Consider the following 21,781-nt stretch of genomic DNA (forward strand, 5'->3'; position numbering starts at 1 on the left):
TCATCCCCGGGGCACAAGGATGGTTCAACATCCGCAAATCCATCAATGTGATACATCACATAAACAAAATAAAGGACAAAAATCATATGATTATATCAATTGATGCAGAAAAAGCATTTGACAAGATACAACATCCATTTATGATTAAAACACTTAATAAAATAGGTATAGAAGGAAAATACCTTAACATAATAAAGGCCATATATGACAAGCCCTCTGCTAATCTCATAATTAATGGTGAAAAACTGAAGCCCTTTGCTCTACATTCAGGAACACGACAGGGCTGTCCCCTATCACCTCTGCTTTTCAACATAGTGTTGGAAGTCCTTGCCAGAGCAATCAGGCAAGAGAAAGAAATAAAAGGCATCCAAATTGGGAATGAAGTTAAATTATCGCTCTTTGCAGATGACATGATGCTATATATAGAAAACCCTAAAGACTCCACCAAAAAGCTATTAGAAGCAATCAACGAATACAGTACAGTTACTGGCTACAAAATCAACGTACAAAAGTCCATTGCCTTCCTATATACTAACAATGAAATCTCAGAAAAAGAAATACAAAAAACAATTCCTTTTGCAATTGCAGCAAAAAGAATAAAGTACCTAGGAATAAACTTAACCAAGGATGTGAAAGACCTATATGCTGAAAACTATAAGACATTTTTGAAAGAAATTGAAGAAGACACAAAGAAATGGAAAGACATTCCGTGCTCATGGATTGGAAGAATCAACATAGTTAAAATGGCCATATTACCCAAAGCAATATACAGATTCAATGCAATCCCCATCAAAATCCCAATGGCATATTTTAAAGAAATAGAACGAAAAATCATCAGATTTGTTTGGAACCACAAAAGACCCCGAATAGCCAAAGCAATCTTAAGAAAAAAAAACTATAATGGAGGTATCACACTTCCTGACTTTGGCTTGTACTACAGGGCTACAATAATCAAAACAGCATGGTATTGGCAAAAAAACAGACACGTAGACCAGTGGAATAGAATTGAGAACACAGAAATAAAACCACATAAATATGGACAGATAATTTTTGACAAAGAAGCTAAAAACATACAATGGAGGAAAGATAGCCTCTTCAATAAATGGTGCTGGGAGAATTGGATAGCCACGTGCAAAAGAATGAAACTGGACTGCTATCTGTCACCATGTACCAAAATTAATTCAAAATGGATCAAACACGTAAGTATAAGACCTGACACAATAAAAGAAAACATAGGTACTAAACTTATGGACCTTGGGTTCAAAGAGCATTTTATGAATTTGACTCCAAAGTCAATGGAAGTAAAAGCTAAAATAAATGAATGGGATTTTATGAAACTTAAAAGATTCTGCACAGCAAAAGAAACCATCAACAAAATAAAGAGGCAACTAACTGAATGGGAGAAGATTTTTGCAAATAGTGCCTCCGATAGGGGCTAATATCCCAATATACAAGGAACTCATGAAACTCAGCAACAAAAAAACCAAATAACCAAATGAAAAATGGGCAGAGGACCTGAAGAGACATTTCTCCAAAGAGGACATACAAATGGCAAATAGACATATGAAAAAATGCTCAACATCACTAATCATCAGAGAAATGCCAATAAAAACCACAATGAGCTATCACCTCACCCCAGTCAGAATGGCTATCATCAACGAGACAAATAGTGACAAGTGTTGCAGAGGCTGTGGAGAAAAAGGAACCCTCATACACTGTTGGTGGGAATGCAGACTGGTGCAGCCATTATGGAAGGCAGTGTGGAGATTCCTCAAAAAATTACGAATAGAATTACCATATGACCCAGCAATCCCTCTCCTGGGTATCTACCCAAAAAATCTGAAAACATTTATCCATAAAGACACGTGTGCTCCAATGTTCATTGCAGCTTTGTTTACGGTGGCCAAGACATGGAAACAACCAAAATGTCCTTCGATAGATGAATGGATAAAGAAGTTGTGGTATATATACACAATGGAATACTATTCGGTGGTAAGAAAAGATGATATAGGAACATTTGTGACAACATGGATGGATCTTGAGAGTATGATGCTAAGCGAAATAAGTCAGACAGAAAAAGCAGAGAACCATATGATTTCACTGATATGTGGTATATAAACCAAAAACAGCAAAAGAAGAAGACAAACAAATGAGAAACGAAAACTCATGGACGCAGACAATAGTTTAGTCGTTACCAGAGGGTAAGGGGGGTGGGGGGTGGGAGATGAGGACAAGGGGGATCAAATATATGGTGATGGAAGGAGAACTGACTCTGGGTGGTGAACACACAGTGGGATTTATAGATGATGTAATACAGAATTGTACACCTGAAATCTACGTAATTTCACTAACAAATAAATTTTTTAAAAAAATTAAAAATACTGAATAAATTTGAAGATTTTTAAAAAATATCGTTGGAATATAATATGACAAAGAAATGCAGTCAAAGCATTGTACTCCAAAGTTACTGGAAGTAATTCTTCTCTCTGTTATTCCTCCAATTGATATAATGTTAGGTTCACTTGTTTCAGTTATTTTCAGTTTTTAGGGAACTTTCACATTTAAATTTGTGTTTCAATCATGCTAAACCGTTATATACCACGGTGCACCACAGAAATCTTGGTTTCATCCCTGTTATATTCATTCTTGTCCTTTGTGAGCTATGTGCCATTGAGTCAGTCCTGACTCCTGGTGACACTATGAATGAGTGACGTCCACAGTGCGCCATCCTCAACAGCCCTGCTCAGCTTTTGTAGACTCATGCATATGGCTTCTTTTATGGAGTCAATTTATCTCACATGTGGTCTTCCTGTTTTCCTTCTTCCTTCTATTGTTTCCAACATTGATGTCTTTTCCAAAGAATCCTGCCTTCTTATGATGTGCTCAAAGTAGGACAGCTTCAGTTTTGTCATTTTTGCCTCCAATTATATTTCAGGCTTAATCTGCCCTAGGACCCACTTGTTGGTTTTTCTGGTGACCCAGGGTATCCATAGAGCTCTCCTCCAACAACATGTTTCTAGTGAATCAATTTCTTTTTCTATAAGCTTTCTTCACTGTCCAACCTCACTGTCTACACTCATACATAGTAGTTGGGAATATGAGGGTGTGGTTGATCTTAGCCTTGGTCTTTAATGACAGACACTTGCTCTTGATGATCTTTCCTAATTCTTCCATGGATCCCCTTTCCAAGTGTCAAACTTCCCTTGAGGTTTGGCTGCAGTCTCCATTTGAATTGATGACTGAACCAAGGTGAGCAAAATCTTTAACAACGTCAATGTCTCCATTGTCTATGTTGAAATTGTCATGATTTTTGTGTTCTTGAGTTATGTATATATAGTCCCACTTCTGCACCTTCTTTCATTTTCACCAGAAGTCATTTCAAATGACACTACTTTCTGTCAGTAAGATGGTTTCATCTGTATATCTTAAGTTACTGATATTCTTCCACCAATTTTCATTCCTACTTCCTCTGAGTCTAGCCCAGTTTTTCATATATGTTCTGTGTACCGACTAAACAAATAGGAAGAAGAAATGTACCCTTGTCTGACACATTTGCCTATAGGAAACCATTCTGTCTCTCCATATCTGTCTTGACAGTGGCTTCCTGTTCCCAATACAGGTTAGTATCAGGACAATCAAGTGCTGAAAACCACTTATTTTTTTTTTTTTTTTTAAGAGCAACCCACAACTTTTCATGATCCACACAATCAAAAGTTTTACTGTAGTTTATAAAACGTAGACTAAACCACTGAAATTTTTTGGAGCACTCCAGTGTCCAATGAATGTTCACAATCAGATCTTGATTGCCTCTCCTTTTTCTGAATCCAGTTTAAACAGCTGGCATTTCCTGCTCCATATATGGTAGAAGCCTTTGTTGCATCATCTTGAGTGTCACTTTACCTGCGTGGGAAATCAAAGCAACAGTTCTGTTACTACTGAACTCTTAGACATCTCCTTTCTTGAAGATTAGAATGTATATTGAACATTTTCAGTCTGTAGGCCATCGTTTTGTTTTCCCTATTTGGTGATATTTTCTGTTGCTTTGCTCCCCTAAAAGTAACCATTATTGTTGGTTTTGGGGTTATTTTTCTATTATATATTTTTAAAATGTAAGTAATATATATATATAAATATTCATTTGTCCACCACTTTCATAGATACAAATTAGTATACTTACTTATTATACTTAGCAATAGAACTTGGATAAAACTCTATATCAGTTGATAGATAGCGTCTTCATTCACTGTAATTGTAGGGATCTCCAAAATGTGGATATACCAAGTAGTCTCCCATTGATTGATATCTGGGTTAATTCCATTTTTTGGTATAATAAATAGTACTACTTAAATAGCTTTCTGCAGTCATCACTTTGCATTTTTGCCAGGACATCTTTGGAATATCTTCTTAGAGATGGGATTGCTGAATATGGCAGACTCAGTCTGTGCTCCCTCACATCTCCCTTCTTTCCATTTTTGTGCTCTCCTCACCCGGTCTCTGTGAGTCTTTGCTTCTTATGACCTGCAGCTGCAACTGGAGAACTGCCCTCAGGATACGGGAGCAAGTCTGGAGGAATTTACATCCTTCCAAAGTGGCTTTTAGCAAAGAATGGACTGGTGTCAAAGTGTGAAAGCCCAGGTACCCTTGTGAAATCAGAAAGAAGCTTCTTTCTGAAAACTTTGTCTGAAAGTGAATTCTTGTACTCTCTCCCTTAGCAGTATTTCCTAGGAGTAATTCACTAATTACCCATTTGTACATGAATTTTCATTGCAGCATCTGCTTTTAGGAAACTAGATCCAAGATTCTAAGTATATGAAATGTTTCTTAATATTACCAAATTTCCCTCCATCAGGGTTGTATTATTTTGCATTCCCACCAGCAACGCGCAAGAGTGCCTATTTCCACAGAGCCTCACTAACAGAATGTGCTGGCAAATTTAATCAGGAACTTTCAAAAAACAGTAAGCCATTTCACATAATTAGAAGTCTTGATCTTTAAAAAGTTGAGGTTTATTTACATTTTTATTAGACCTTAGCTTATCTTAATAAAATATAATAATGAAGCCCAATGGTTCAAGATATTTTCAATAACCAGACATTCCCACTCTTCCAGTTGATCTTTCTTAACACACTAAATGATTTAATTAGCACCAAAAAAGACACAAACCTTAAATTCAATCAATTAATTCACGGCATTTATTGAGCACTTGTAAAGTATCTAAGCCTAAAGAATAGTAACCATCAGTTAATTTTGAAAGGTAGAATATAGTTGTTAAAGTATACTTTGGGATGAAAAGGTTAAAATAAATTTTAAAATGCTTGAGGCTTTTCATCATGTATCTTGGACAAACAGGAACTTTGGACTTGTAAATAAGAGATTGTTCAATGGCTTTTACTTCTGGACTATTTGCAGATGAGACATAGTAGCATCAGCTAACATTAAACCAAAAGATTTAGAGAGCAGAGCAGAGCTCAATGCGTTTGCAGCCACAAATCGCAGTCAAGATACCAGCAGATTAAACTATTGAGTCAAATATATTAACACTTGGTTCGTCCTATAACATCCTGATTATCAGCCAGCACAGACATCAGCGGAGTCATATCAGTGCTTTAGAAGGAAAACCATATTATATCTTTAGAAATAAAAGGGGAAATTAGATACTAAGGTAAAATGCAACTTAATAACATAATACAAAGTAGTCCTACTCTTAAGAACTACAAATATTTTATACTCAAATCACAATCAAGTATAAATATTAACTCTCCTTTTATTCAACAAATACGTGTTGAAAGTTACCATGTACCAGACATTAATTTAGGTGCTCAGAATGCCAGCAGCACACAAAACAGAGATTCTAGGGAGACAAGCAAGAAGCAGTAACCATGATAAATCAGTGAACTATATAACAAATGTTAAGAAAAAGTATAGTAAAGAGGGGCAAGGGGGGATTTGGATTGGGGGTTGAAGCTTAGTGTTTTAAATATGGTTGTCATGGCAGGCCTCATTGAGGATGAGACATTTGAGCAGCCTTGAAGGAGATGCAAGCGTTTCCCACGTGGCTGTCTGCATGAGGAAGCTCGTGGGGCAAAAGGAACAGCTGGTGCTCAGGCCCTAAGGCAGCAGTGTGAGTGTGGTGCTTGAGGAATAGCTCGAAGGCCAGTGTGACTGGAACAGAATGAGAGGGAAAGGAGGGGATAAGATCCTAGAAATAAGAAAAGGCAGGTTCTTGAAGGACCTTGTAAGCTATTTTAAGTACTGGGCCAGTAGTGATGAGTGAAATAGACATTAAAAGGTTTTGAACAGAAGGATAATGCTATCCAACTTAAGTTTTAACAGGACCACTCTGAAATGTGTTAATACAATGTGGGATAGGGAAGGGACAAAGACAAAAGCAAGAAACTATACAATATTCAAGAGAGGGAGATCGGTAACCGGCACCAATGAGGGAACCATGAACAAGATGAAACTCTGATTCTGGGTTAAGTTGAATATAGAGGCAATATTATACCCTATCAAGTCGGGTATGGAATGAGAAGAATTAAAGATGATCCCAAAGGTTTTTGTTTGATCAACTGAAAGAATGGAGTTGCCACAAGTGGGATGGGAAAGGCTACAGGTAGAGCTGTTTTGAGGGAGGGTGTAAGGATTTCAGCTTTGGGCAAAGTGTCAACCTGACTTTCATGTTAGCCTCTGAGATTAAAATTTAAATTAAAATTTTCTTTAAATCAAGGACTGTCTGACAGCTTTTAAAATCCTATAAAATGCCTTGTACAGGACATTGCACACAGAAGATGTAAAATAAATATTTGCTGAATAAATTACATGCACTCAGTCCTTCCAAATTTCTCATGTGGGGTGCATGAAATACCTAGATAAACATAACTTCTCTCAAATTTATTGTTAAACACTTTATTTATCCTCTATGTTAAGTAAAGAAGCATTTTTTTAGTGGGTAAAATAAGCAAACTGATAATACTTACAATAGATAATCTTTTAATATGTTTTTTAAACACTTTATGGAATGTATATATACATGCATACCATGGTTTTCAACATTTCCATCAATAGTTTTCTTTTAACGTAGGCAGATATAACTTATTTAAGAACACATTATTTAAGTGTATTTAAGTAAAACTTAAATAGGTTTGAAATGTATCTTTAGGTTTTATAGACAGCCATTTTACACAAAATTTCCATATTGCTCCCTTTCTGAATCAAAACGTACGTGCCTATTCAGTAACTATCAATATATGTAAAAGACGAGAGCCACATTCTTTAACAACATCTATTTCCACGTCTCTTAACAGAATCTTGTATTCACACAGTAGCTCTTAGATTTCTTTATCATATTATTCTACAACACTATGGAGGGCATTTGCATACAATTCCAATTCATTAAAAGAGAAACTCATGCAGGAAATGGTATTGGGCAACTTTTCATTTCACTAGATGACAAATTTATGAAGAATTTGGATTCCCCAAATAGTGAGTGCAGTATCAATGCACAATTTGTAGGTATATTGTGATACAAAGAATTAATGTTCAGATATACATTTGTATTTTCCATATTATGACACCTAAAGCTAAACATTCCTTGAGAAAGAAATAAAAAATTTAGTCTCTAGAAAGTTTACTGCAGTATTGACTGGTAAGAAAGAGTTAAATTAAACTTTGAATATATGTTAGTAATAACATAATCTCTTGATATATTAGTGGGTCAATAGTTCAGCCAAGAAAGGGACTTTAACTTGAGCAGACACTAATTAAAAGAATCAATTCTTATCCTACTACATATGTCCAATCATATTAACACATTTCTAGATTTCTTACTCAGTGGACTAGTCAAGATTAAAGGATTTGCTAATATGAAGGAACAGAGTATGCTTCCAAACTGACTGAGCAGATTTGTGAACAAATTAGTTCATTTAAAATTGACAGTGAAAGATTGATTTTGCACAGAATGAGTTACCTAAGGTATTCATCATTTTCTCTGCCTTTGCACACAAGACAGAGATCCGTTTCCTTCACTTTCTGATTGTAATAGGGCTGCTTACTGAGCACCTTTATTTTATAGTCCTGATTGCAGCCTGTGATTCTTTTTAATTCAGACATATTTTAGCCTCTTAGGCAGACCTTCAGAAATAACTTCCTTAAAAGCCTCAGGAAAATGACTCATTACATGTTGCTCAATTCAACCATACTATAAATTATAATACAAGGGAAAGTTCTAATTGCACAAAAGATCCAATTATTCATAAGGCTGTTTGACTCATTATTCAAATGCAGGGGCGAGAAAGAAATCCAGATGCAGAAACGCTCTTCCAAAGTTGAAGGTCAATATTCTATAACTCTGACAAAATCGAAGATATGTGATATGCAGTATAATTTACTATATATTAGCAAATATTCAGTAGATAAATACTTTATTTTAAACAAGTTAGAAACTATACATAAAAAAATGGAACCAGAAATGCTGAAATGGTTGAGGATTCATTTTTTTTAAGATGAAAAAAATGTAAGCAAAACCTTGTGGAGGAAGAAAAGAATTAGGACACAAAAATGACTATAAACAATTTAGGAAACAATACGAATTAAAGCTAAAACAAAATCCAAAGAAACATATATGAGCTCATGCTGTTTTATTTACAAAGAACTAGACTTCAGATATCAAAAACATAAATTATGGTAAGGTGACATATTTATGGGGTAGAATTTTCAGGATTTATTTATCAATTAAACTTGAGATGGTGAGACAGTGGAGGAACAGTCTAGGTGAGATATTGGGGGTTGAAAGAGTTAGGTAACTTGGTGCATGGCAGTGCCCATTCATTCAAATATGGTGATATGGTGGAGAAATTAGAGGAGAAATAATTGTGATCTTAAATATCTGGGCTATCTATGGGAAATCAAATGGAGATATGCACAAGGAATGTGGATAGATAGCTCTGTGTTCACAAGTTATATGTAAAAGTAATATTACTTCTATTTTGTAGATGAAATGGAAATTCAGAAAGAAAATTAAATTTTTCACAAGGTGTCACAGTCAATCAACCCTGGTGTCAAATTATCTGACTTTAGATCAAATGTTCATTTGTATATCACAAGAGGTGTGTGTGTGTGTGTGTGTGTGTGTGTGTGTGTGTGTGTAAATCTATATGTTTAAAACAAACCCAGTGTCAGCTAAAGAAATCCAACTGCTTCCCCAAGATTTCTGTGGAATCCTTGGGGGATTTCATGTTCATTTTTGTTCTAAGTTGCCATTTCCACTGAATTCTGTTTTGTTGCATTTTAATATCCATATTCTATTTGATTTGCTCAATTTCTGACTACACAGGAAATTTCACTCTCATCACCAAATTAACAAACTTACCTCATTTGTACCCATATATTCTGTCCTTCCTTCTGTCATAAATATGTCATAATAAGTAAAATCTTCATGTTCTAAGTCCAACTTCACCTCATGTATACTAAATACCAACTCCCCTCCTTTAGCAAATAACCTCATTCTTGTAGTTTTCTTCTCTTTTCCCCAGTCATTTGCTTTCTATCCTTATCAGACTGTGTTTTCCATTACCAAAAAATAAACCTCTAATAATACTAATGATTCCTCTATTAATTGCCATAAAAAATAATGCTTAATAATGATGATCAAAAAAAAAGACCCCAAAACTCACATCCCCCTGCATCTTGCCCATTGGTGCTTGAAGCCACTTCATTTATATTTTTGTCTCCCACTGCACCCCACTTCTTTTGTCAAGGTCATTCAGGAACTCTACATACTGGTTCAGTCCTCACCTTATTTGACTGATTTACGGTATTTGGCAGAGCTGGTAAGTAACTCTTCCTTGAAACCCTTCCTTTCCTTGGCTACTCAGATACCACTGTGTCCTCCTTTTCCCTGTATGGCTGCCCCTTCTCAGAGTCATGTGTTGATTCCTGCTTATCTTCCCAGCCCTAATGTCAGAGTGCCCCAATGCTCTATCTCTAGAATTATTTTCTTCCTTGTGTACACTTAGTCTCTTCCTGATGTCAGATGCCTCATGTTAATGTCTCCCAATTGTATCTCAGCAGCCCAGACCTCCTCCTCAAACTCCAGACGTTTGTTCTCAACTACCTACTCTCATGTCTATTCAGTTGCTGAATAGGCATCTCAAATATAAGAGTCCAAATTCAAGCTCTTTATTTCCAAGCTCCCAAAACTGCCTTCTCACACAGACTTCTAGCTCCATAAATGGCACCTCCATTTTTCCACAACCCAAACCAAAACTCTTAGTATTTTACCTCCTCCCTTTGTTAATACAAAATCATGAGCAAATCCTATTGACGCTTTTAAAAATATTTAAATTTCACCAACTCCCTACCCTTGTTCAAGCTACATTATCATTCACTAGATTGTTGGTATATCCTCTGAAATGGACTCACTATTTCCATTCTTGCCCCCATAGATATTCTTCACCTTACAGCCAGAATAACCTTGCAAAACCCAAATTAGATCATGATACTCATTGCTCAAAAGCCTCCAGTGCCTTTTGGTGTTACCCAGAGTAAAATCCTAAATACTTTAAATGGATTACAAGACTTTATGTAATTTGGTCCCCTGTAAATATCTTGACTTCAGCGAATAACACTCTCCTTCTTACTTTCCCTACTCCTTTCAGACTGACCTCCTTGTTCTAATTGGAACATGCCAAGCATGATCTACTTGGGACCTTCACTCTTGCTATTCCTTTAACAAGGATGCTTTTTGCCCATAAACCTTCATGATTTCTCACTTATTTCAGGCACTGCTCAAATATTACATAGGCCAAAATAGCAACTGTGGTACTCTCATCCAGTATCTGTCTCCATTGTTGTATTATAAACTCCTTGCGGATCAGAAGTCATGCCCTTATCTTTGTATCACAGGCTCTCTAATAGTCAGGACTCTTAGCTGCAATTGACAAAACTCATTTCAAACTGCTTAAGTTAAAAAAAAAAAAAATTCAAAGCCTGGTGGGTGCGGAATGAGGTTGTCTTAAGAGCAATGAGACCACATGCTCTCTCACCTGGATCACTTCCAATGGAAAGAAAATTTCTCCTAGTAGTTGTCCTGAAAGAAGTTGGCTATTTTATATTTTCTGAGAAACACTTGATCACATTCTTTATAAGCCAGAAATTCCCTTTATGCTCTTCAAATATTTAATAATGTTTTTCTACTCTCTAGATTAAAATGTGAAAGACAATGTGATTCTCAAGAAAGTCACCCCAAGAACTATGGATACTTTCCTGGAAGAATGAATTCATAAACTTGTAATATATCAAACATATAATTCCTATGGAAATGTTAATCTAATAATTGTCTCCACTTGCTGTTAAACATTGGTCATGAAGTCCAGAAGAGGAACTAATTAATTCACCTCATCTCAAATTAGGTAATGAAGTTTTGATTGGATATAATCCCTGCCAATCATTTTTGTCTTCAAGGCATTATAAGACATGCTGCATAACTTCCTCCTTTGAAGTAGAAGCCCAGGCTGCCTGCAAAAAGTGTGCAGGTGTGTTGGGGACTAGAGGTAGCCAGTTCTACTTGGAAATACTAAAAATAGGAACTCTTGCCGATAACATACTGAACTTAAGGTATAATATTTTAGTGTTGTGTGATATTATTTTTAACAAGCAGTATTTGGCAGCCATTTAACACTCTCACTAATCTATTAGAACAATGATGCCCTGAAATTTCTGCCTCACTGCTTATTTTTAAAGAAATAAAAATCAGCTTTGGTCTGGAAATAGTTATTATCCCCTCACTTTGCAAAGCAACTACCTCAGCTTCTCACAACTCTAAACCATGTCACCCCTTTCTCATTGACTCAGATGGGTTTAGAACCCATCCAGAAACCACTCACTGTGGCCTAGGGAAGAATATGCTAATTAGATGAATCAATCAGGGTCCACCCAGGAATCATGGGCGGGTCAATCCTACCCAGATTGTGTGTGAAGGGGGGGGTTGAGGGGGGGGAGTGGGCAGGGAAGAGGAATGCATTCTCCAATCCAATAGACAATTACTTTGCTTTTAGACAGAAAAGGAGAGCCCACAATTGTTCATTGCAGGTTTCATTGAGAATTTTACAGATAGGTGTGTATAGTATAGTTTTATTTGTATAAAAAACTATATTTTGAGAGACATAAATATATATGCAAAACAGAATAGAAGAAACCTTTCAAGGCAGACAGCATAATTCTAGCTGTGGTTACTTCTTGGGAGGTCATTATAAATTGAAGGTGTGAGGGGGTTCCACCAAGGGGAGATGACTCACAGTTAACATTATGAATATACATATTGCTTGAATTTCATAAAAATGTAGTAATAAATTACTTGTAAAACAACTTTTAATTAGAAAACAACACATATCCCTAATGATAGAAAGTTTATAGCTTTACTTAATGAACAGTCTCCTTGAACAAGGCAGGCAATATTGACAGGATATCATTACATTCATACTTCATGAACCCTGTTATGGATAAAAATAACTGGCTTCACATATAGCTCTAATTTGTTTGAGCTATATTTAGTTTTGTGATAAGCCAACTAAAACCATTTTGAGTGGATTAACATGAATCTTGTCACTTTGTTCTCTGAAATTGTATTTACTTGTTTATTTACATGTGAGGAAATCAAGTGTGTCATAATTATCAGATCTCCACAGATAGTAATAAGCTTAAAGCTTAGCAAAACACTAAGAATTGCTCATACTATCCTTGTTATAGTCTCTATTACTAAAATAAACCCTTAATGGGCCACCCTGGCCCATCGTAAATACTTCTGTAATGTTCCCTTTGCTTTTTGATCTGTTGACAGAAAAGAAAAATGTGTGTGTGAAGGTGTGTATGTGTGTATCTCTAATGACAATATTTATTAACACATGTAAGGATTTATTTGTCAAAACTTTATTAAGTATAACTATATATTAGCCACTGTGCAAGAACTATAGATACAAATTTGAATGAGAATCATTGCTCCAAGAATTACAGGGACTACTGAATGCCACTGATTCCTTTTGAGTTTAGTGCACTTATGAGGAACTGAGGGGACTGAGAGTTAGCAAGTCAGCCTCAGATAGAGATAGGGGTGAGAAGGAGATTCAGTCACAGATTCACATAACAACAGCGGTTTGACAGACTGGTGGGGTTCAGGACATGCTACCCTAAAATATGGCACCTTGGCACATTGAACATTTTAAGCTGAAGGAGTTTGAAAAAAATGGTAGAAGCAGGAAGGTCATTCTGATCTTCCTGTCATCTATCTCCCCTGAAACTGGTCATAAACCCCTCATGGGAGAGGTGTTCTTCCTATACCCAGAGGAAAAGGCCATCTTTATATTTGAAACAAAGGGAGGATGGAGAAGAATTGTGACAAACAGGCCTGTTAAGTTTCCCCAGTTTACTACATTTACTTCATACTCCTTAACCTGTCATATTTTTAACCTACAAACCACTCTTCATCAAATTAGCATAAAAACACTCAGTCCTAACTGTTTATCTGGGTATTTATTTCCTTATGAAGAAACAAATAAGCAGCATCTGGCTTGAGTGTGCCTTCTACCTCTGGCTGAACAGCCCTAAGTCAGCACTAGGGGAAGCTGGCCCTGGTTCACGGCTTGGCCTCTCAAGGAGCTTCCAAGCATGGTGCCAGTAGCAGCCACCTGTGTATTTCTTTCTGGCTCCTTCCTGGTGGCTCCAAGTGGGGCATAGGCTGTGGCTGAACTTGACCTGCAGTGGATCCCCTCCAAGGTGGCCTTGCAGCTGGCGTGCCCAGTGGCCAGCTTCGAAATGAGCTGGAACATTACCCAGGTGCCTCCAAAAATGACACATACAAGGGGTAGATTAGGCAGGCACCAGAGTCCTGCTGAGGCAGATCCTGCTCTGTAGGGTCAGCTCCTGCACCACAACTCTTCCACTGTAGTCACAGCCAGTCCTCACAACCAGTGAGCCCAAAGGTCAGTCTCACCAACTGACATGCAAACATCAACCAAGGCTCAACTACAAGAGGAGGGCACACACATACCACACAAGGGACACATCTAGAGTGTGCAGCTTAAGGGACTACTTATGGCCACTCTACTAAGACTGGGAGATATAGCAGCCCTACATAATACATAGAAGCAAACACAGAGAGGCAGCCAAAATGGGGAGACAAAGAAACATGCCCCAAATAAAATAACAGACCAAAGCTCCGAAAATAAGAACTAAACAAAATGGAGATAAGAAATCTACTAAATACAGAGTTCCAAACAATGATTATAAGATGCTCAGTGATCTCAGGGAGAATTTCAACAAAGAGATAAAAAACATAAAAATGGAGACAGAAATATAAAAAAGAACTAGTCAGAAATAGAGACTACAATAACTGAAATGAAGGACACATTAGAGGGAATCAACAGTAGATGAGATGAAGCAGAAGATCAAATCAGTGATTTGGAAGATAAGGTAGCATAAAACACCCAATCAGAACAGCAAAAAGAAAAAATAATCCAAAAACATTAGGAGAGCTTAAGGAACCTGTGGAACAACATCAAGCGTAACAATATTCACAACATAGGAGTACCAGAAGGAGAAGAGAGAGAGCAAGGTATTGAAAAACTATTTGAAGTTATAATGGCGGAAAACTTCCCTAACCTGGTGAAGAAAATAGATATATAAGCCCAGGGAGCCCAGAGAGTCCCAAATAGGCCCACACCAAGACATATCATAATTAAGATGCCAAAGTTTAAAGACAAAGAGAGAATCTAAAAAGCAGCAAAAGAAAAGCAGTTAGTTTCCTCCAAGCGAGCTCCCATAAGAATATCAGCTGATTTCTCAATAGAAACTTTGCAGGCTAGAAGGGATTGGCACAAAATATTCAACACAATAAAAAGTAAGGATCTACAACCAAGATTACTCTACCTAGCAAAGCTATCATTTAAAACTAAAAGACACATAAAGAGCTTCCCAGACAAGGAAAAGCAAAAGGAGTTCATCATCACCCAACCAGTATCACAAAGTATCTTAGAGGGACTTCTTTAAGACAATAAATAAACAAACAAACAAGCAAATAAGTAAATAAATAAAATGTCAATAACAACATACGTATCAACAATTACTTTCAATGTAAATGTATTAAATGCTCCAATGAAAAGATAGGGGAGCTGAATGGATAAGAAAACAAGACCCTTATATATGCTGCCTACAAAAGACACACTTCAGATCGAAAGACACCAACAGACTGAGAGATGGAAAAAGATATTTCATGAAAATGGAAACAAACAAACAATAATTTGGGATAGCAATGCTTATACAAGAAAAAAAAAAAAGAAAAAAACAGACTTTAAAACAAAGACTATATAACAGGAAACAAAGAAGGACCTAGTAATTCCACCTCTGGGTATTTATATGAAGAAACCCAAAATGCTACTTCAAGGGGACATGCTCATCCATATGTTCATTGAAGCATTATTTACAATAGCCAAGATATGAAGGCAAGCTGGGTTTCCCTGAATGGATGAATGGATAAAGAAGAGGTGTTACATATATACAGTAGAATATTCCTCAGCCATTAAAACGAATAAAATCTTGCCATTTGTGACAACATGGATATACCTAGAGGGTACTGTGCTGAGTGGAGTAAATCAGACCAAGAAAGACAAATGTCACATGGTTTCACTTATAAGTGGAATGTAAAGAGCAAAGTAAATAAACAAATGAAATGGAAACAAACCCATAGATAGAGAACATTTTGATGGATGCCAAATGGGAGGGGGTTTAGGGGTGAGGGTAAAAAAGGAAGGAATTAAGAAATATAAATTATTTGTCACACAGTAGTCATAGGGATGTAGGGTACAGCATAAGGATTATAGTCAGTAATATTGTAATAACTATGTGTGGTGTCAGATGGGTACTTGATCTATGAGGATGATAGATGAGAGGGAAGTTGGGGGCAGGATAAAAAAGGTGAAGGGATTAAGAAATACAAATTGGTAGTTATAAAATAATCAAGGGGATGTAAAATAAAGCATAGGAAATATAATCAATAATGTTGTAGTAACTATGTTTGGTGCTAGATGGGTACTAGTCAGGGGAATCACTTCTTAAATTATATAAATGTCTAACCACTATGATGTACACCTGAAATTAATATAAAATAATACTGAATGTCAATTGTAATTAAAGAATTTAAAGAGAGGAGAAGATAAAGAGGAATTAGAGTTTCAAAATTGCAGGTATAAAATAAATAAGTCATGGAGATATAATGTACATCATAGAAAATATAGTCAATAATTCTGTGATAGCATGGTACAGTGTCAGATGGTTGCTGGACTTATCATGGTGAACATTTCCTTAGCATAGGAAATATAATCAATAATATGGTAATAACTATAGTGCCAGGGGAGTACTGTTGAATAACTATGATGTATACCTGAAACTAATATAATATTGTATGTTAGCTATGTTTTAATAAAAATCTTTAAAAAAACAAAACAAAAACTTTTTCTGCCCTACACAATGGGGGTGAAAGTAGATTCTAGGCTTTGGGAATAGCAAGTTCACCACATAGAGTTATAAAACAGCGTAGCAGAATTGGGAAACTGCAATGATCCAGTACTAATGAAGTACAAGGGGAGGAGATATTACCAACTAGGCAAGAAACAAAATTTACTATGTCATTGCAGAGACTTTTATAGGTAACACGATAATATTAAATAGAAGAAAGGAATGACACAATGTATTTTAGGGAGAAAACTCTAGAGGTTATATGAAAATGAAGTAACGGGAATAGGCCTAAGGTAGGAACAGTTAAGAAGCCACCATATTAATCCAAATGATGAATGATGGCTTGAACTAAATAGCCACGGCATATTTAGGAGAAATTAAGATTAATTAAATGTGGGACTTTGAGAACACAAGGGATCAAAGATGGCTTTCAGAGAGTCTGTAAACCTTCCCCACAAAGGAAAATGCATATAGGCATTTTTCGGGGGGAGATAACGTATAGCTTTTATCAGATCCCTAAGTGAGTTCATAACTGAAATAAAATTTAAATTACTACACTGTGCTAGTATCATACTCACACTTTATTTAAAGACTCAAACCTTTTTACAATAGTTTCTTAGGCTAAGGTTGCCAGGCTTAGCTAATAAAAACACAGGATGAGAGATACAGGATTTAGCAAAGAAAACTTTACATTTACTGGGTGTCCTGTATTTATTTGATACCCTTACCAAAAGACATTCAATCTGAGAAATAAGGTTTCTCTGAGATGCCGTGTTATATTACTCATTATCTGGATACAAAGTCCTTTCAATTCAAATTCCATTAATTAATTTATTCATTCAACAAATATTGGTTGGCTGCCTACTCTGTCCATACTGAGTACACATTAGTGAATAAACAGATTATCATCCCTTTCTCTGGGGAGCTTACAGTGTAATTGGGAAGATGAATTTTTTGAAAAGTAGATTAAAGAATTAATAAATAATTATAACTAGTAAGTGCTAGGAGACAAGCAGGGAGTAGAGACAGAGAACAATGTGACATTGCACTCAGATGAGAAGCCAACCCAGGCGAAGAGGAGGGAGGAATGTGCTCCAGGCAGAGGGAAGAGTTTGGTGAAGAACTAGATGTGGGAAAGAACTACTGATATTGTACAAAAGAAAGGTTTTATGTAGTGGTCAAGAGGAGAGTGAAAGCGGAGTCGTTTTGAAGGGGCCATTGCAAGAAAAAACATGGCCTCCTCTTCAAAAAGCAAAAAAATATGTGCCGTTAAAGGTCCTACATAAAAGATCTGTTCTTTCATTCTACTATCTCTTTTGATTTGTCATGATGGTTTTTCACTTGTTATTTATTCATTCTGAGTTAAAAAAAATTTTAAGTTAAATTTTAAATTATTGGCATACAATTTTCCATTTATCATTATATTAGGCAATAACATTTTTAAATACAAATATAAAAGCACTTACCTTGCAGGCAGAATCACCAAAAATACACAACTTGTGTATCATAGCTCATATACACATATGTATTTCATTCTTACCATAACAGTGGAAATGCTGAACAAAACTAGCTCAAAGATGTTTATTTGACTTCTTGATACAGACACCTTCTCCCAACATTCTTTACCTTCAGCTCTTAGTGAAAAAGCAAGTGAAAAGGAACAATGGAACTATCTTTCCCTTCCCAACTATCTCATCCCTTTCAATGTAAGTGATTGGTTAATACAGGGAAGTCAGAGTAAGAAAAGACATAACAGGGTCCTGTTGTTTCATGTGTTTCTTAGAACGCTATTGCCTTCTTTCTGTACTGGAAGCAAAGTCTGGATCAAAAAAAAATGATGCTCTCTGGAGGCTGTCTGTGCGCCCCCCTCCCCCCACACACACACTTATTCAGTTGTAGACACTGCACACTTACACAGTTCACTTATTTGTATTCACTTTGAGTCTCACTAAACTGCCACATAATCATGAGTTCAGTGGAATTTTGTGCTTATTGGGCACAGCGAATTGGGGTACCCAGGAATGGTGGGCCCATATGTTGCAGGTAATTTTTTGCTCATGGGCATGCTCCACTGTTTCATAGGACTTCACTTACAAAACACAAATTCAAAGATAATATTAAGAATTTCAGAATGGCAACAACAGAGCATTAAACCAAGTATGAGGTCCTGTGTGTCACAGGAACATGAAGCCAGCCCCACCTTGGAGGAGATGAAGCTGGAGAAGTGGGTAGGGACCAGGCCATGCAGTTGGTTGGGGTTGTGCAATATGGATTTATTTGGGGTCTAGAATTTTCCCATAGCTCTCCACACCCTCAACTCCTCTTTCTCCTGTATGGAAAACCTACAGATACTTTAATTTAACATTCCTTGTCCTAAATTTATTCCATTATGCCAATATACTTTATTCCTGTCAACTAAAGAAGACTTGAACTTAAGTGAAAAACAACTAACACCTAAATTTTCCTTCATTGCAATACCTATCTCTAGATTTGTCACAAAAATAATAATAATAAAGTAACAATAATAACATATTATGAACTGAGGAATCAGTAATTAAGGGCAACTATTTTATGTGGTAGTTTGCAGTGAAAAACATTTAGGAGCTGACATCATGAATCTCCAAGAACTCTTCCACAGTTGAATTTTTGCCGTTTTGCAGGACTGTTGGCTGTGGGGTGAAAACATCTCTGTTTTCTGACACCCATTAATGCATTTCCTCACTTCCATGATTGAAGTACATCATGTACTGATCATTGATTTGTAAAGTTGGGTTTGAGTGTCCGATGAATTTTCAAAGGGAACATTTAACACTTCATTCCTTTCTAGCCTTACTTCACTTTACAGTGCAGTCCCCAGTGTCACTTGCTACCTGTGTCTGGTTGCATCAGAACTGGGTAAATGAAAGAAGAAGGAGGGGGCAGAAGAAAGAAAACAAAGTCAACTTGTAGACAGAGAGCAATCATACTTCCAGTACCATCTCCTGAAAATCTCCTTGATAGGATTTTTGCGTGTTTTGTAATTTTATTTTTATATATAGTACATGCACCGGTGAACCACATTACAATTCTGCCCTGGTCTTTTCTCTTTCTACATTTTGGTAAGCCAGTTGTTTTTAAGGGCTCGCAAGATATCTGTGCAATGCTCAGTTTGTAGCAGGGAACCCTCCGTGCTAACAGCTTTGGGCAATGACATGAATGCCTGGGCTGGGAGACTGGCATCAGCTGAGAATAGTAACAAAAGGTTGGACTTTGGCTTTTTCTTCAGATGCTCCTGTCTTTGAAGAGATAGGGATCCTCCCTTTTCCCAAAAAATAATTTTCAAAATTCCCTACAGAATGTTTGTTTTTAAAACTTGTCATCACATTTATTTTTCAGAGCTGATCCATAAATACTGTTTATATTGTAATTGTTTTTGTCCCAAGAGCAAATATTACTAAGTCAATATAACAAAAGGATACATTACATTTTTTTCTTTGGTGACCTAGGAAAACTACCAGTAATACATACACACAGAGTGCTGTTCCCATGTGAGATTATCTACCTAATTATTCCTTAATTTATCAAACATTTTTTGAGTATCTACCAAATAGTTGGGACTGTACTAGGTACTAAAGTCTATATACACATCTCTGTACAATCTGCAATACTATTGACATAAACAAAAAAATAATGGCAGCAATATTTTCTCCGTATAAGGTTAAATAAACTGAGAATTATTCAGGATGGTCTTCCCCTGCACACTTCTGCCATTGAGTTTATTCTGCCTTATTTAGCATGTTTTACTCCTTCTCTGGGCCAGAGCCCAGATTTATGACCACTTGACTCTCTTTTCCTTCTCTCTTTTCTCCTTCCCATTTCCTCCAAGGAAGACAAGTTCTTTTTTAAATTGTCCTAAACCATAGCCTTCTTTTACCCAGCAGCAGTAAGCCTCCCAGCTTTGCTCTCTGCAGCCTAAAGAGAACCTTTTCTGTACCCAAAATTTCAGTAGCTCAGTGCTGTGCTTTTGATATGCTAAATGAGAGAAAAAGGAATTTGGAAGATCCCTCTTTCAAGGCAATATCCTGGTTTATGAAGCTATTGTCTTAGTGCATAATCCCATTTTGCCTTTGTTGTTTCTATTTGAGTGCTTTCTGTGACATATCTAATCTTTATACATACATGCGTAGCTGAGTAGTGTGAAGCCTTCTATTTAGAAAAAACGAAAGAAGAGTATCATTTATAATTCTCAAATTATCTCCCTTCTTTTAATAATAAAGCCAATATCCAATTTCATAGGAATTCACTTAATGTCTCCTCAATTATTTTTTTGCTATTTATTTTTTCATCTTCTTCCAACTCTACCTTCTGTCAAAACTCCCAATAGAAAAACAAAACTAAATATTATACTTCCTTCAAAATTATGCATACACTTGACACTTCCTCTATGGTGCTAAATGGCAGTACTAAGTCAGTATAAGAAGAGATGACAGAATAACTAAAATTGACCCATAAACTCCCCAACTATTACCATTTATTTTATTATTAGTCGTAATGATGATATTTATAGCAAATGAAGTGTAGTGAATAACCAAGACTATATAAGCTCTGTCCAATTAAGCCAAATTAATCACAAACATCTCTCATAATGGACATAGAAAGTGCCTAAATGTACTACCTCTGAATTACTCTGAAAGCAACAATCTTTTTTCATAAGCTAGCCCATTGATATACTGGAAAAAACTACATTTGCTGAAATAAGTAGTTTTATTTTGAAATATTTCTATTTCTATCTTTGCTTCCGCTTCTCTGTCATAATTACATGATCTTTTTATTGTCTGTGATTATCCTTGTTTTTATTCTATGATAGAGTAACAGTCTATTAACATATTATACCATCACATGCTTATTTAATTAAATAGAATAGTTCAGTAATTGGTATTTGAAGTAAGTCTGGAGTGATTTATCAATGTCAGTGAAGGATAAAGAATAGATAGCAAGACATTTCAAAGGAAAAAAATCAAGGCTACTTGACAACTAACTGGTTATGGAGGAGAAATAAAATGTAAGTCAGAAATTTTGCTGACTTTTGAACCATGGTGGATAGGAGAGTTGCAGAAAATGGGAACAAGAGTTCGATATTTTGTTTCAAGTCTCCAAGCAAATTTAGGGTTAGGTGCTGGGAGTCCGGCTTTGAAGACTCAGACATGAGTTTACCTACTGCCCAAAATTCAAGGTGATTTTTTAGTAATAAAATATACTTATCATATCAGCATTGCTCTCATTATTTTGTTTTACTCCC

Source organism: Rhinolophus sinicus, linkage group LG01 (genome assembly GCF_036562045.2).
Source record: "Rhinolophus sinicus isolate RSC01 linkage group LG01, ASM3656204v1, whole genome shotgun sequence".
NCBI lineage: Eukaryota > Metazoa > Chordata > Mammalia > Chiroptera > Rhinolophidae > Rhinolophus > Rhinolophus sinicus.